Source organism: Hyla sarda, chromosome 1 (genome assembly GCF_029499605.1).
Source record: "Hyla sarda isolate aHylSar1 chromosome 1, aHylSar1.hap1, whole genome shotgun sequence".
Lineage (NCBI taxonomy): Eukaryota > Metazoa > Chordata > Amphibia > Anura > Hylidae > Hyla > Hyla sarda.
This window is the reverse complement of record NC_079189.1, coordinates 122015518-122030684: the sequence shown is the minus strand read 5'-3', so window position 1 is coordinate 122030684 and position 15167 is coordinate 122015518. Positions and strand designations below refer to the sequence as shown.

General features: G+C 41.7%; 1 protein-coding gene across 1 annotated transcript in view; it reads left to right on the top strand.

Annotated features, from left to right (window-relative positions):
- GALNTL6 (polypeptide N-acetylgalactosaminyltransferase like 6) overlaps window positions 1-15167 on the top strand; it is a 410819-nt gene that overhangs the window by 312915 nt on the left and 82737 nt on the right. The window lies entirely within an intron of this gene.

Here is a 15167-nt window from a genome sequence, read left to right as displayed (position 1 = left end):
TGCACTGACTGTCCAGGCATGCTGGGAGTTTTAGTTAAGCAACATCTGGCCCTTCAGATGTTGCCGAACTACAACTCCCAGCATGCCCTTCAGCTGTCTGGGCATGCTGGGAGTTGTAGTTTTGCAACAGCTGGAGACACACTGGTTGGGAAACATTGTTTCTAACTCAGTGTTTCCTAACCTGTGTGCCTCCAGCTGTTGCAAAACTATAACTCCCAGCATGCACTAAAAGACCATGCATGCTGGGAGTTGTAGTTTTGCAACATCTGGAGGGCCCCAGTTTGGAGACCATTGTATAATGGTCTCCAATCTGTGCTCTTCCAGCTGTTGCAAAACTACAACTCCCAGCATGCACTGACTGTCCAGGCATGCTGGGAGTTTTAGTTCAGCAACATCTGGCCCTTCAGATGTTGCCGAACTACAACTCCCAGCATGCCCTTCAGCTGTCTGGGCATGCTGGGAGTTGTAGTTTTGCAACAACTGGAGACACACTGGTTGGGAAACATTGTCTGTTTCTAACTCAGTGTTTCCTAACCTGTGTGCCTCCAGCTGTTGCAAAACTATGACTCCCAGCATGCACTAACAGACCATGCATGCTGGGAGTTGTGGTTTTGCAACAGCTGATGCAAGCCCCCCCCCCCCCGCCCCGCCACCCCCGTGAATGTACAGGGTACATTCACATGGGCGAGGCTTTTACAGTGGGTTTCTCGCATCTTGAGATGCAGCAAATTTTGCGCTGGGAAACTCGCTGTAATCCCCCGCCCATGTGACTGTACCCTAAAAACACTACACTACACTAACACAAAATAAAATAAAAAGTTAAAAACACTACATATACACATATCCCTACACAGCCCCCCTCCCCCAATAAGAACGTCCGGTACACCACTGTTTCCAAAGCAGAGCCTCCAGCTGTTGAAAAACAACAACTCCCAGTATTGTCGGACAGCCGTTGACTGTCCAGGCATGCTGGGAGTTTTGCAACAGCTGGAGGCACCCTGTTTGGGAATCACTGGCGTAGAATACCCCTATGTCCACCCCTATGCAAATCCCTAATTTAGGCCTCAAATGCACATGGCGCTCTCATTTTGGAGCCCTGTCGTATTTCAGGGCAACAGTTTAGGGAGACATATGGGGTATCGCTGTACTCGGGAGAAATTGCGTTACAAGGTTTGGGGGGCTTTTTCTTCTTTAACCCTTCATGAAAAGGAAATGTTGGGGTCTACACCAGAATGTTAGTGTAAAATTTTTTTATTTTTTACACTAACATGCTGATGTTGCCCTATACTTTACATTTTCACAAGAGGTAAAAGGGAAAAAAGCCCCCCAAAATTTGTAATGCAATTTCTCCCGAGTACGGAGATACCCCATATGTGAGCGCAAAGTGCTCTGGGGGCGCACAACAAGGCCCAGAAGGGAGAGCGCACCATGTACATTTGAGGTGATTTGCACAGGGGTGGCTGATTGTTACAGCGGTTTTGACAAACGCAAAAAAAAAAAAAACCACATGTGACCCCATTTCGGAAATGACACCCCTCACGGAATGTAATGAGGGGTGCAGTGAGAATTTACCCCCCACAGGTGTCTGACGGATCTTTGGAACAGTGGTCCATGAAAATGAAAACTTGTACAGCCCACTGTTCCAAAGATCTGTCAGACACCAGTGGGGGGCAAATGCTCACTGTACCCCTTGTTACGTTCCTCAAGGGGTCTAGTTTCCAAAATGGTTTGCCATGTGTGTTTTTTTTTGCTGTTCTGGCACCTTAGGGGCTTCCTAAATGCGACATGCTCCCCGAGCAAAATTTGCTCTCAAAAAGCCAAATATGACTCCTTCTCTTCTGAGCATTGTAGTTCGCCCATAGTGCACTTCAGCTCAACTTATGGGGTACCTCCATACTCAGAAGAGAAGGGGTTACAAATTTTGGGGGGTATTTTCTGCTATTAACCCTTGCAAAAAGGTGAAATTAGGGGGGAAACACACATTTTAGTGGAAATTTTTAAATTTTTTTTTACATATGCAAAAGTCGTGAAACACCTGTGGGGTAATAAGGCTCACTTTATTCCTTATTACATTCCTCAAGGGGTCTAGTTTCCAAAATGGTATGCCATGTGGGTATTTTTTGCTGTTCTGGCACCATAGGGGCTTCCTAAATGCGAAATGCCCCCCGAGCTAAATTTGCTCTCAAAAAGCCAAATATGACTCCTTCTCTTCTGAGCATTGTAGTTCACCCATAGTGCACTTCAGGTCAACTTATGGGGTACCTCCATATTCAGAAGAGAAGGGGTTACAAATATTGGGGGGTATTTCCTGCTATTAACCCTTGGAAAATGTGAAATTTGGGGGGAAACACACATTTTAGTGAAAAAATTTTTTTTTTTTTTACATATGCAAAAGTCGTGAAACACCTGTGGGGTATTAAGGCTCACTTTATTCCTTGTTACGTTCCTCAAGGGGTCTAGTTTCCAAAATGGTATGCCATGTGAGGGTTTTTTGCTGTTCTGGCACCATAAGGGCTTCCTAAATGCAACATGCCCCCAAAAACCATTTCAGAAAAACGTACTCTCCAAAATCCCCTTATCGCTCTTTCCCTTCTGAGCCCTCTACTGCGCCCGCCGAACACTTTACATAGACATATGAGGTATGTGCTTACTCGAGAGAAATCAGGCTACAAATAGAACTATACATTTTCTCCTTTTACCCCTTGTAAAAATTAAAAAAATGGGTCTACAAGAACATGCGAGTATAAAAAATGAAGATTGTGAATTTTCTCCTTCACTTTGCTTCTATTCCTGTGAAACACCTAAAGGGTTAAAACACTTACTGAATGTCATTTTGAATACTTTGGGGGGTGCAGTTTTTATAATGGGGTCTTTTGTGGGGTATTTCTAATAAGAAGACCCTTCAAATCCACTTCAAACCTGAACTGGTCCCTGAAAAATAGTGAGTTTGAAAATTTTCTGAAAAATTGGAAAATTGCTGCTGAACTTTGAAGCCCTCTGGTGTCTTCCAAAAGTAAAAACTCGTCACTTTTATGATGCAGACATAAAGTAGACATATTGTATATGTGAATAAAAAAATTTTTTATTTGTAATATACATTTTCCTTACAAGCAGAGAGCTTCAAAGTTAGAAAAATGCAAAATTTTCAAATTTTTCATCAAATTTTAGGATTTTTCACAAGGAAAGGATGCAAGTTACCACAAAAATGTACCACCATGTTAAAGTAGAATATGTCACGAAAAAACAATCTCGGAATCAGAATGATAACTAAAAGCATTCCAGAGTTATTAATGTTTAAAGTGACAGTGGTCAGATGTGCAAAAAACGCTCTGGTCCTTAAGGCCAAAATGGGCTTGGTCCTGAAGGGGTTAAAGACTCAGACCATTTTCACGTGTAAGCGCTCTGCGTAGCGCGAAACCGGTCGACTTACCTGGCATTCTTGTTGTGTGGACCAGCGATCCCGAATAAAACTTCTTGCTGTTCCGTGAGTGTCGTCTGCGATTTCTTCTTTCAAGTTACCATTTTCACCTTAAGGATGCAGCAAATTTTAGTTTTTGCATTTTAGTTTTTTCCTCCTTCCCTTCTAAAAATCATAACACTTTCAGTTTTGCACCTACAGACCCATATAAGGTCTTGTTTTTTGCGACACCAATTGTACTTTGGAATGACATCACTTATTTTATAATATAATCTGCGGCTAAACGGAAAAAAATATTTTGTGGGGTGAAATTAAAAAAATAACGCCATTTTGTGAATTTCTGGAGCTCCTGTTTCTACGTAGTGCACTTTTTGGTAAAAATGACACATTGGGCCTCATTTACTAAGAGTTTAGGGTTTTTACTAGTGGGAAAAGTTGTTTCAGACATGCAGGATTCCTCTCTATTTACCATTGGGAAAAGTCGGGAACATTTTCTGACCAGCTTTTTCTAGGTCGATATTTCCATTTACCCACAGGATTTTCTGTGAATTTCATAGTAAATCGGTCGGGTTGTGAAACCACGCCCCTTTTTGGTCGGCCCTCGCCCCATTTCGGCTTTGTCAAATTTTCCAGGTGCACACTGTCGCACGCTGGCGCACACTGGTGCAGACATGTCTCAGACGTGTCTCAGACTAAATAACCAGACAAAAACTGGTCGGTTTCAGCTTAGTACATGAGGCCTATTATCTTTTTTCTGTAGATCCTTACAGTTACAAGGATACCAAATTCATATGGGTTTTATTTTATTTTAATACTTAAAAACATTATAAACTACATGCAACAAAATTAGTGTGTTTAAAATTGGCATCTTCTCACCCCTATAAATTTTAAATTTTTCATATATGGGGCTATATGAGGGCTAATTTTTTGCACAGTTGTCTCTAGTTTTTTACTGTACTATTTTTGTTTTGATGGGACTTTTGGATCGCTTTTTATTAATATTTTTATGCCACATGAAGTGATCAAAAATGCACAATTTTGGACTTTGGTATTTTTTTACATGTACGCCATCAGCCGTGCAGTTTAGCTAACCTTATATTTTAATAGTTCAGACATTAACATTCTTTTTTACGTTATTTTATTTTTAAAAAGGGGAAAAGGGGGGGTGATTTAAACTTTTAATAGGGAAGGGCTTAATGAACTTTGATTAACTTTTTTTTACACTTTTCCTTTTCTTTTTTTGGCCCCCATAGGGGGTTAAAACATGCAATCTTCTGATTGCATATACTGATCAATACTATGCCATAGCATAGCATTGATCAGTGTTCTCTGCACTCTGCTGCTCCTGCCTGCTGAGCAGGCATGGAGCAGTAGATCGCCAATGACACAACAGAGAGGCAGGTAAGGAACCTGTCGTCGTACAGTAAGCTGATCACGATTTTGTCGCGATAGTTGTGATCAGCTCAGCTGAGCTGCTGGGACTGTTTTAGTCAACTTTTATCGCGGCGTCTAAGTGGTTAATGCCAGGCATCGGGCCAATTGGTGGTGCCCGGCATTAGCCGTGGGTCCTTGCTGCCAGGACTCACGGGTTTAACCCATTCTCCGCTGGTGAGAACGTTTTAAACCCTGTTACATACAGATACGCCCTGCATCCTTAGGGACATGGGATTCAGGGTGTACCTGTATGCCCTGCATCCTTAACAGGTTAAATGTAATCTTTTACCAAGGGTGATTTCCAAGCACATTATTTTTCTCATTTTTGATATATTTGTTATCCTTTTATATTTAAACTGTGTATTTTTTTATGTAGAATTGAGTGCTGGCCGACTGTTTATAATTAAAATGGCCATAAACATGGACTATATCCATGTAAATGAGTGTGAATAAGGTCCTTCCCATTGATGTGTAAGGCCGGCATCCGGTATAGGTGAACTCAGCCTAGATCTCTAGTAATTGATGCCACAACTGATGACAGGTTGTCATCAGTTGTATGGTATCCGGCATCCTCTGTTTCTGCTCGACGTACAGGGGTGCCCTCCGGTGTGTCCATCCCCCTGGCATCAAAATGGAGATGTTGAATAATTGTGAACTGTCCCATTCAAATGAATGGCATCAGTTCTAGTATCAGTTTCCCTCCGGTGCATGCCAGAGGGAAACTATGCAGGTCCCCTGATTTATGTGAACCCAGTCTAATATATTTCACTAATGGTTGTGGTGCAGGGTTCGTGGACCCAATTGCTTCACACAATGTGGTGTTGTCACTTTGGAAACCATGTGACACTGAGACTCAGGAGTTTCCCAAATTTGTTACTGGTCATTTTCTTTGTGCCATTCTCAGAATAAAAATTGTTGTACCTGGTGTGCATGCTTCAAAAAAGAGGTGAAATAGATTAGCCTTTTGGCTGGTATTGGACCTGCTTAGGAAGGATCCATACTTGTCTTGGGGCTAAATTGATATGTTGTGATTCCACTAAAATGCTCCTGATTTCTATTTGTGAAATGGCTATTTCCTGTTAGAGTTCCCTCCCTTCAACTAAAAGTCCCAGAAATCTTTGTTTGTAATTGTGAGGTCACTCTACTCTGTCCCACACATCAGCCAATCCACCCATTGTGCTGCCTTCCATGCTTTGCTGTGAACAATAGACCAGTGTTTTGTAACCGGGGTGCCTCCAGTTGTTGCAAAACTACAATTCACTGCAGAATGATCTCCTTCCAACCCAGCGGTCACTCCACCAATTGAAGCAGACATGCTCTTTTGAAAACCTGACTAGTGATAAATGTCTCGGGCTGCACTGCAACCTGGGAAAACCTGAGGCCAAAAATTTTTTGCAAGACCACCATCAAACACAAGTACAGACACTATATTATGAACTACACTTACTTTACAGCCTCTGTAGCACAGTCAAATAAAAAAATTCTGGAATACACCTTTAGGGTACGTTCACACATAAAGGATGCTGCGCAGAATTGATGCACAGGATTTGTAACTTCAGATTAGAAGCTATGCTCAGTTATTTAGTTTACATTGAAATCTGCAGCAGAAAATCCTGTGCATCAAATCCTGTGCATAAACTCTGTGAACTCTGTATACGTGTGAACCTACCCTTAATGTCACCTATAATAATGTCAGTTTTTGCCAGCACCTTTTTTCATGTAATATTGAGTTCTCAGTAGTCCTAGTATTATTTTTAATTATTTTGAATCAGTATGTTTCTTATTTGTTTAACCCTTTAAGGACTCAGCCCATTTGGGCCTTAAGCCATTTGGGCCTTAAAGGGGTATTCAAGGCCAAAACTTTTTTTTATATATCAACTGGCTCCGGAAAGTTAAACAGATTTGTAAATTATATATCTGGAGATTTCTGAGATATGTGGACGACATATTGATTATATGTATATGGGATGGTGAAAAGGAACAATCCGAAGAATTCGTACAGTATTTAAATCACAATGACATGAACATGCTGTTCACACACGAATATGGAGGAAAAACTTTAAACTTTTTGGACGTGACCCTTAGTATTGAAAACAATGTGTTGAAAACAGAAGGGTATAAAAAAAGTACTGCTAGAAACTCATTGTTAGATTATGATAGTTCACATCCATATTACATAAAAAATAATATCCCGTACTCTCAATTTATAAGACTTAAAAGAATAAATAACGATCCAACAATTTATTACAAACAAGCAGAAGAACTTAAAATAAAACTAAAAGAAAGAATCTACCCAGATATAGTGATAAATAGAGCATTTATGAGAGCCGAAGCAAGAGACAGGAAAGAACTACTAGTCCCAAATAGATTAAAAAAGAAAAAAAAAATTCCAATCAGAAAAAAATCATTTTTTCGTTTGAAAACAGCCCCATGAATTCTGCGATAAAAAACACCATATGGTCAAATTGGTACATGTTAGAACAAGATCCCCTAATATCAGATATTGCAAAAAACAAACCTATTGTCACATTTCGAAAAATAAGACAATAGCGGATGTAATTAAAAATAAAGAACAAGCAGGGGAGAAAAAAAATAAGATGGGTTAAATAAACAAGCACCTTACGGAAATTTTCCATGCGGACAATGTAAATACTGTATTTACATGATGAAAAAGAAAGTAATTCAGTTAGGAGGGCACACCATCAATATAAAGCAGTTCATCTCCTGCAAGTCACAATATGTGGTCTATTGTATAATGTGTCCGTGCAAACACTGTTACATTGGCAAAACCAAAAGAAACCTCAATACTAGATTTAGGGAACATATTTACTCACTGAAATCTAAAGTAGGAGTAACACAGTTAATTTCTCACATAGATGAAATACATGTGGGCAAGTTTGAATGCATGCGTTTTGCAGGTATCGAACATATCCCTCCACAACCGCAGGGTGTGGATAGACACCAAAAGTTAATTCAGAGCGAAGCTAAGTGGATAATAAAATTGAAAGCATTAGGGCCCATGGGCTTCAATGATCGAAATGATCTTAGCTCATTCCTATAATATAGTATTGGAGTTAGAAATAATAATACAGATATCCATGTATAATTACTTTTGTGCTGTCATCTCTGTTTTTATATACAAATTATTGTTTTTAACCTTTATAGGATTTCTCTGTATTGGTGATGGGTGCACCTGTCCTCCCCTCCCCCTTTCCTTCCCCTCCCTCCCCTCCCCTTCCCATCTCCAATATATACCTGTAAGGTGAGCCAGGAACCGGAAGATGCATGGATAACGCGAAACGGTGCTGTTGTTCCTGACAGCCGCTCCTAGACTCCTTGCCCGGAGCAGCTCCCCCTCCCTACACTCGGGTGTTTTTTGATATTGGCTTTTTATGGAACCTGCAAGTTCTCAATAAAGCGAACACGTCTAATTGGCTCGGTGAGTGCGGACAATATTTCTTTCTTTGCACTATAGATTTGTAAATTACTTCTATTAAAAAATCTTAATTCTTCCAATAGTTATTAGCTTCTGAAGTTGAGTTGTTGTTTGCTGTCTAACTGCTCTCTGATGACTCACGTCCCGGGACGTGACATCATCATTGAGCAGTTAGACAGAAAACTTCCGAAGCTAATAACTATTGGAAGGATTAAGATTTTTTAATAGAGGTAATTTATAAATCTGTTTAACTTTCTGGAGCCAGTTGATATATATATTAAAAAAAAGGTTTTGCCTGGAATACCCCTTTAAGGACAATTTTATTTTTACGTTTTTGTTTTTTCCTCCTCACCTTCAAAATATCATAACTCTTTTATATTTTCATCCACAGACTAGTATGGGGCTTGTTTTTTGCGTGACCAGTTGTCTGTTGTAATGCCATCACTCACTTTACCATAAAATGTATGGCGCAACCAAAAAAATACTATTTGTGTGGAGAAATTAAAAGGAAACCGCAGAAGACCCGTGGAAGGCAGCAATGGCAGCTGAGGGGACCTCCGTTTGCTGTACTGGATGATCGGATCACCGCGGCAGCGCTGCAGGCGATCCGATCATCCATTTTATTGACCTCAATGCTGCAAATGCAGTGATCTGATTCATTACTGGCTGGTCCCTGGCTGCTATCAGCAGCCAGGACCTGCCGCGCATGACCCAAGCATTGCTTTGATGCTTGCGGTTATGTTTAGGACGTAAATGTATGTCCTGGTGCATTAAGTACCAGCTCAAGTACATTTACGTCCGGCGTCGTTAAGGGGTTAAGATGGTGTAGGTGTTAGCATGGACTTAAGTGCTCAGACACCATTAAAAATCTGAATGGATCTCATCAGCATTTTTGCTGTGCTGTATTGGCTGTTCTGTATTAACCGCTCGCATAGTGTGATGTGGACAGGGAGTCTATACTGAAGCATCTTCCCAGCTTCCCTATCGGTTCCTTGTAAGTCCCACTAGCTCTGCCTCTACTAATGCTGTTCAACAGGGTGAACTGGTTCTCTTTATCTTCACACACAAATCAATTAACGTTTTTTTATGGAAAGTTAATAACTAGATTTACTTCTCCTGTGAGTTTTCATTAACCTCATCCTATGGATATGCTCTGAATTATTTTTATGCAGTAATTAACTTTTGTTTGCTATTTGATTGCACTGACACTTTACTACTATGATTGAAGTTTTCAATATATGAAACATATTGTATGAAATGTCACTTTATATCTACATTGTAACATAGTTCATAAGGTTGAAAAAAGACCAGATTTCATCAAGTTCAACCTGTAACCCTAATGAGTCCCTACTGAGTTGATCCAGAGGAAAGCAAAAAACCCTCATACTGGAGGTAAAAATTCCTTCCAGACTCCAAATATGACAATCCCTGGATCAACCTTCTGTCCCTATAAATCTAGTATACATAAGCAGCGATGTTATTATTCTCCAAAAATACATCAAGACCCCTTTTGAACTCTTTTACAGAGTTCACCATGACCACCTCCTCCGGGAGTAAAGAACCCCCGACTGTGCTGGTGTAGAAACCTTCCTTCCTCAATACCTAGAGGATGCCCCCTTGTTATAGATACAGTCCTGGGTATAAATAGATCATGGGAGAGATCTCTGTAATGTTCCCTGATATATTTATAAATAGTTATTAGGCCTCCCCTAAGCCTTCTTTTTTTCTAAACTAAATAACCCTTATTCTGTCAATCTTTCTGGGTACTGCAGTCCTCCCATTCCCCGTATTACTCTGGTTGCCCAACTTTGAACCCTCTCCAGCGCCACTATATATTTCTTGCACACTGGTGCCCAGTACTGTACACAGTATTCCATGTGTGGTCTGATTTGTACAGTGGTAGAATTATTTCCTTGTCGTGGGCATCTATGCCCCTATTGATGCGCCCCATGATTTTATTTGCCTTGGCAGCAGCTGCCCGACACTGGTCACTACAGCTAAATTTACTATCAACTAAGACTCCCAAGTCCTTTTCCATGTCAGTCATCCCAAGTGTGCTCCCATTTAATACATTATCCCAGCCCGGATTTTTCTTCCCCATGTGCATTACCTTACATTGATCAGTGTTGAACCTCATCTGCCACTTCTCAGCCCAAACCTCCAACCTATCCAGATCCATTTGTAACAGTGCACTATCCTCTATAGTGTTTACTAGTGATGAGCGGCATAGGCCATATTCGAATTTGCAATATTTTGCGAATATATGGACGAATATTCATCATATATTTGCGAAATTAGCATATTCATTATATTTGTTTTTTTGCGCATATGCGAAAATATATTCGCATATTCGCGAATATTGAACCCTCCCTTCTTTAATGGTATAGGGAACTGTGACTAGTGCATTAACTTTTTGATTTTTTGCACATTGAAACCAAGAGGCCCATTGTGGTCTATGGGGATCTCATGGCATCTAAAACAGTAAGATAAGCAGGACCATCTCAGCAGCACAGTGGAATGGGAGACCACCACAGGTTTGAGTCCTGGGGTGGGACAGAGTGTTACAGTGTTGTGGTTTTACTTTACTTTCCTGGAAAAGCTGCTGAGTTGCCCATAGCAACCAATCAGATTGCTTCTTTCATTTTTCACAAGGCCTCTGCAAAATGAAAGAAGCGATCTGATTGGTTGCTATGGGCAACTCAGAAACTTTTCCTGGAAAGTTTTGAATTTTCCAGAGTACTAACCATTACACCATGGAACACTTGTTGTGTATGATTTTTTTAATTTACATTTTCAAAAATAATACGGAGAGGGATGAACTCTGCTTCTTTATTTCAGAAAAAATTACTTCAGAGAAGAATGTCTTTTGGTGGTCCACCGTCCTGCATTATAGAGTCTTCTGGACTCTTGGATATGCGCTTGTTCTTAAACAAAGGTACAAAAACAAAAAAAATGTCCGGTCAGGGCAATTGTGCCTACATCTCACGGCCACATGAGCCCTGTGGGTGCTTGTGATATTATGTCCTTTGTACCCACACGGCGGGGTCCGGGACACAAATTTTGATCTAAATTAAAAAAAAAAAATTAGACATTTCAATGGTCTCTTCATGTTTCAGCCCACTCCAGGCTGCGTCATTCAGTTAACATATAGGTAGCACTCGCTGTCTTAAATTTTCGTAAAAAATTTTCATCAAAAGTGTTTGTCTTTTTTTCGTAGGGATTGTGAAGCTTTGGTGCGTACTCATACATCAGCCAACTCCAGGCTGTGTCATTGAGGCAGTATATAGGTAGCACCCACTGTCCTAAATTTTTGTAAAAAATTTCCATCAAAAATGTTTGTGTTTTTTCGTAGGGATTGTGAAGCTTTGTTGTGTACTTATGCATCAGCCAACTCCAGGCTGTGTCATTCAGGCAATATATGGTTTACTGATGCCACTGCTGGGCCTGGGAATTTCAAATTTTCTCATAGGTAGCACCCGCTATCCAAAATATTTTTCAAAAATTTCGAAAAATGTTGTGATTTTGGGGGGGATTGTGAAGCCCTATTGTGTACTCATGAATCAGCCAACTCCAGGCTGTGTCATTCAGCCAATATATGGTTTACTGATGCCGCTGCTGGGCCTGGGTCTAGTAATTTCAAATTTCTCATAGGTAGCCAAAATCTTTTTCAAAAATGTCAAACATTTTTGTGTTTTTTGGGGGGGATTGTGAAGCCCTGCTGTGTACTCGTGAATCAGCCAACTCCAGACTGTGTCATTCAGGCAATATGTGGGTTACTGATGCAACTGTTGGGCCTGGGTCTGGGAATTTCAAATTTTCTCATAGGTAGCGCCCGCTATCCAAAATCTTTGGTTTAAATTTCTTAATTCATCTTTTAAACTTAGGGATTGTGAAGGCCTAGTGCCTACTCATGCTGCTGGCAACTCCGGGCTGTGCCATTCATCCACTATATGGTCTCCTCATGCTGCCAACACCTCCATGCTGTGTCATTCAGCCACTATATGGTCTCCTCATGCTGACAACCAGTCCATGCTGTGTCATTAAGCCACTATATGGTGTCGTCATGCTTCAGCTTCATCCAAGCTGTGTCATTCAGCCACTATATGGTGTCCTCATGCTGCCAACACCTCCTGATGCCACCACCAGGCTCTGTAATTGTGCTGCTGTGCGACAGTGATTCTAAAAGTGAGGTCGGTAATCTGCATGTTAATCTTAATAACAGTATTATTTCACTAACCCAGCACACTCCATATGCGTTTTAGAACACAACAAAGTGTTCTACACCCCTATAGGGGCTGTATGTAGGCTAGAAATAGCCTTTTTTAATAGCGATTCGCCGCGAAAAAAAATTCGAAACAAAGCGAACATTTGGGAATATTTGGCGCATCGGCCAAATCGAATTTTTGAAAAGTTCACTCATCTCTACTCTCTACTTGTAAGGAAAATGGATATTCACAATACATTTTATTTTTCTTCACAAATACAATATGTCTACTTTATGTTGGCATCATAAAATGGACATATTTTTGCTTTTTGAAAGTAGAGCAGATATTTTCAAAAATTTCATGAAAATTTCTAAATCTGAAGGGACAGATGTTACAGAACTACAACTCCCAGCATGCCTGGGCAGTCCAGGCATGCTGAGAGTTGTAGTTTGGCAATATCTGGAGGGCTACCGTTCGGGCACCACTGTAACAGCGGGATGCAAAGCGGGATTGACTTGCTGCGGCAGGCGGCACCCAGGTCGCTACCCCTGGCATGGCTCGTGGCTCCACCACACAGGCGGCTGAGGAAGTTCAAGGCAAAGGTAGGAAATGGCAACTCGTGGTCAGGATAGCAGAAGGACAGGGCAGGCGGCACACTAGCGTAGTCAGGAACGTAGCAGGTGGTCAGTAGGCAGGCGGTAAAGGAGCAAGGTCAGGTCATAGAACAATGGGTATGATACATGACAAGGCAATACTCAGAAACGCTTTCTCTCAGGCAATAGGGCAACAAAGATCCATCAGGGAAGTGTGGGAAATGGAGGAACTTATAACTGAGCCACAGGTGTTCACTTAATTATTGGGCGTACTGGCCCTTTAAATCTCTGAGCTCCGGCGTGCGCGCGCCCTAGGGGACAGAAACATGCGTGCCAGAGCAGAGAGGCAGAGGAGGAGGTAGGAGAAGCACTAGGTAAATGACATGCTGGGACTCGCATGCATGTTGCGAATCCCAACCCCGCTGTGTGCTGCCGGAATGCTGACGTAACATTACCCCCCCCCCCTTTGTTCTCTCCCTCCTTTTACAGTTAAGAAAACTCTTGAAAAGGTCACGGTCCAGAATATTCTCCTCTGGCTCCCAAGATCTCTCTTCAGGACCGTAACCCTCCCAGTCAACCAGAAAAAATTGTTTACCTCTCACAGTTTTTGTGGCAAGAATCTCTTTAACCTTGAAGATATCAGAAGAGCCAGAGACTGGCATGAGGACAAGATTCTTTTGAGAAAATGGGTTTATGACAAGAGGCTTGAGGAGAGAGACGTGGAAGGAATTGGGAATACGTAACAAAGCAGGCAGACGGAGTTTGTAGGACACTGGGTTAATTTTTTGCAAAATCTGGAAGGGACCAAGGTAGCGAGGACCAAGCTTGTAGCAGGGGATCTTTAAGCAAATATATTTGGAGGAAAGCCACACCATGTCACCAGGAGAGAAGGATGGAAGAGGTCTTCTAATTTTATCATCCTGCGCCTTTATGCGTGAGGAAGCCCGAGGAAACTGGGAGTGAAAGAGGTGAACGGAGATGTCCGTAGACAACAAAAAAGGGAGAAGACCTTGTGGACTTGGAATCCTTATGATTTATATGAGAATTCAGCCCAGGGTAGAAGGTCGATCCAATCATCTTGGTGAGCTGAAACAAAGTGACGAAGATAAGTCTCAAGAATTTGATTAACCCTCTCCGCCTGACCGGTGGACTGAGGGTGGTAGGCCAAGGAGAAGTCCTGGTTGATGTCCAGATGGGTACAAAGGGCTCGCCAGAACTTAGAGACAAACTGCACTCCACGATCCGAAACGATATGCTGAGGAAGACCAGGTAGACGAAAGATATGCAGCGAGAAGTACTTCACCAACTGTGGGGCAGAAGTAAGACCAGGTAAGCCATCTTGGAAAACCGGTCTACAACGACCTAAATGACAGTGTTATTAAGAGATAGTGGCAGATCAGTGATAAAATCTACAGCGATATGGGACCAGGGAGTCTCCAGAATGGGTAAAGGCTGTAAGAGTAAAGCAGGTCTCAGCTGAGTTTTGTCACAGGCACAAGTATCACAGGAACAGACAACTTCAGAAACATCACATTCAAGATGGGGCCACCAGTAGTGCCGAGAGATTAGAAGTAGAGTCTTACATATTCCAGGATGACCTGCAGTGAAGGAAAAATGACCCTCATTTCAGTACCTTGCGTCTCAATCTGGCGGGCACAAAGGATTTTCCTGGAGGAACTTGCTGAATAAAATGCCTAGGCATTGAGTCCAAACCAATGACGTCAGAGGACCTGGAGAGAGCATCTGCCCTGATGTTCTTGTCTGCTGGATGGAAGTGAATGAAGTTGAACCTAGAAAAGAACAGTGACCACCTTGACTGGCGAGGGTTCAAACACTGAGACTGAACGTGTAGAAGATTCTTATGGTTGGAGTAGATGCTGAACGGATGAGAAGATCCTTCCAATAATGTTGCCATTTCTCCAAAGCAAGCTTGATAGCGAGGAGTTCACGATCTCCAATGGAGTAATTCCTCTCAGCAGGAGAGAAGGTCTTGGAGAAGAACTCACAAGTTACAATCTTGCCCTTGGTGTTTTTCTGAGTATGAACGGCACCTGCTCCAGCAGATGAGGCATCAACCTCCA